The sequence below is a fragment of the Benincasa hispida genome, chromosome 9, assembly GCF_009727055.1.
Source record: "Benincasa hispida cultivar B227 chromosome 9, ASM972705v1, whole genome shotgun sequence".
Lineage (NCBI taxonomy): Eukaryota > Viridiplantae > Streptophyta > Magnoliopsida > Cucurbitales > Cucurbitaceae > Benincasa > Benincasa hispida.
In genome coordinates, this window is record NC_052357.1 from 16,417,559 (window position 1) to 16,420,698 (window position 3,140).

The window sequence follows — 3,140 nt, forward strand, 5'->3', positions numbered from 1 at the left end:
CTGGTTGAAGTGATCTATCAATGATAGATATCTATTATTGATTGTTTGCATGTTCATTTGTCATTATATTTGTTATTTATATATTATATCAATATAACATATAATCTATAGTTTTAGTATTGTATATCATACACAATATAAACTATACATTCTTTTCTCTCTGATATGACATTTAATATAAATCACATTTATATCAAATTTAACAATTATGAATCCAATTCATATAATTAATATTTGAATCTTATTCAAATATTTATTTCCTCTCATAATGTATAAAATACATTATACCAATTATATCGTATATAATTAAAATAACTTAATTATATCATATATAATTAAATCTCTCTATTAATTTGAACAATTCAAATTAATCCAAAAACTTATTCTCATTTAATGCTATTGAGCTACCAATAGGACCTCATGGACCTGTAGTTTGAAGCTTCAATGGTACATGAATAATTAATCAAACTCTTTAATTAAATTATTCACCATCCATTAATTGTCGGGCACTCCATTAAAGACCGACAGCTACACTCTTCGCACCACAGATATATTTCTACGTCCATTGGATATAACCAATCAACAGTACGATGACCCTCCATAAATTGCTCGTAAGTACAGCTAGGCCAAATTTACCGTTTTGCCCCTGTAATTTCATCTAACTCCTTAAGTATCACCAATCCCTCTAATGAATAATATATCATAGTCCAACTATGACTAAACCCCTCTCAGGTCAAGAGAGGGTGTGGCGCCACATTGTTCAAACCCTGGAATCAATCCTTAAATGAGCAATTTATCTACTTACCCCGACCTCGGGGAAGGAGTGAATTCCTTCTTGTGTAGCTGCGTTCCCAGCTCCCCAATCAAATGAATCCCCAAAATGGTAGGCTTATTGAGTCGGTGATCTGGCCACTCTCACCTATACAAATCAAAGGACCGCCCTCATAGGCAGGAGTTCACAACTCATTCAAGATTCAGATCATGTTATCTATGATCATCCTGGTGAAATGTAAGTCTCTTTTATCAACGATGTTATATAATAAGACTAAATATTTCGTGTCTGGTCTTATACAAACTTCTTTGTATAGTATATCCCCACTTACATGTCTATACATGAATGATCAGGATTAAATCATTTGTAGTACTTTACAACAATTGTAACGCCTGCAAACTAGGCCATACTCGTAGTGTCACCAGATTAAGATACCCAGCCTTATCCATCTACTACAGACCATTTAGATTATCACTTAAAACATGATCCACTCATATGTCTCTACATATATGTTTAAGCTACAAGATAACCTTGGATATTAGTTTATTAGTTTGTGGTTAATGAAACTAATTTTAAAATAAAATATCAAATATTTTATTACATAAATAAAATGTTTGTATATTACAATTATAAACTATAGGACCCTACAAGATTTAGGGCATCAATCCCAACTATGCATATACTGATTGATTTAGTTGCGCATATTAGAATCATATGTGTAAAGTCTAGACTTTTTCTGACCAAATGCATGTATGTCCTAATATAATCTTTTCCAAATAAATCATGCTATAAGATATGGCTTTTTCGGCTTGTAGTATGTCTCAACAGTTGAACTCTTTCGTAATGCAATTCAATTTTAACTGTATGTCGCTAAGAAATAAGAGTTGTAAACTTAATTAGGGTTAATTTGATTTAATATCGAATTTGGTAATTGGACTATTAGATTTTCTAATAGGTTGAGGAGTTGATAGATTCAGTGTAATTAATTGATGCCTAATGAAAGAAATTGCATAGGAAACTCTCTCTTGCTCTAGAAATTAGATAGACTCCTATTCATGATTACATTTACCCCTTTTATTTTAATTTCACGCATTTATATTTTTCACACCAAAACCCCCCATTCATCGCTCTAGTTAGGAAATTAACTTAACGAAAAAAAAATCGCGCTTCCCTGTGAATCAACTCGGACTTACCACTGTTGCTATGTTTCAGTAGTAATAGGAGTAGTTCGATATATACAAATTTTCTTTTGATCAAGTTTAAAGCTTATTAACGATGTAAGTTTCAAGCCTATCAGTCATAAGACGCAGACGATGTTGGAACACTTGAAGTCGTTGCTACTATAGCGTGATTTGTTTGAGCTGTTTCATCAAGATCCAACTCAAATTTTTTTTCACGAGCCAACTTCAGAAGTAGCTCCTTTAGCACTAAGTCGTTTTCCACTTGGTGACTAATGACCTGGTGATACTTGCAGTAGTTAGGGTCGTCGACATTTCCTAACTGCTTCGTCTACTTGCATTTTGGCAGTTGAATGAGTTGTTTTTCTAATAATTACTCCAACATATCTGCAACATTAGAGTCAGGGAGTGGATAAACTTTTTCTTGTCTTTCTTTAAGAGTTGAATGACTTCTCACCCTCATTGTCTTTTCTTTGCAATTTTGTTTTCTTTTCTTTAGAGGAAAATTTCATTGGAGTTGCATGAATGTTCATAGATTCTCTGATGGTACTATTCACGATTTTTTCAATGCCATCGATTTCATTCTTGATTTTTCTCCCTTCAGGGAATAGGAAATATTTAGTTCCCTTATTGTCAATGCTCAGCTCTATGTCATGAGTGTGTGTTGCCAACTCTTCAAATATACGACGTTTTATCCCTTACAAAATATAGAGAAGTTCCTAGTGCATGCCTTGGGTACACATCTCCACTGCAGATAATTCAGTGAGTCTATCTTTGCAATCTAGACTCAAAGCTCTCCATTGGTTAATATAGTCAATGCCCGCTCTCCCTTTCGCTACTTGGTTCTTGTCAGCTCCATCATGATAATGATACGTCCAATGCTATAAAAACAATTAAGGAACTCTCTTTCCAACTGTTCCCAGTTGTCAACCACCACTTACTCTAGATCAGTATACCAATCGAAAGCATTTCCTTTCAAGGTATGGACGAACTGCTTGATTAGTTAGTCTCCTCTAGTTCTTGCATTTTTGCAGGTTTTAATGAAGTGAGCAATATGTCGTTTCGGATTGCCCTTTCCATCAAACTATTGGAAGTTTGGAGGTTGGTACCCAGCTGGTATTCTCAGGTTGTCCATTCTCTTGGTATATGGCTTGAAATACATAAAAGAAGATTGTGACGGTCCTCCGTAC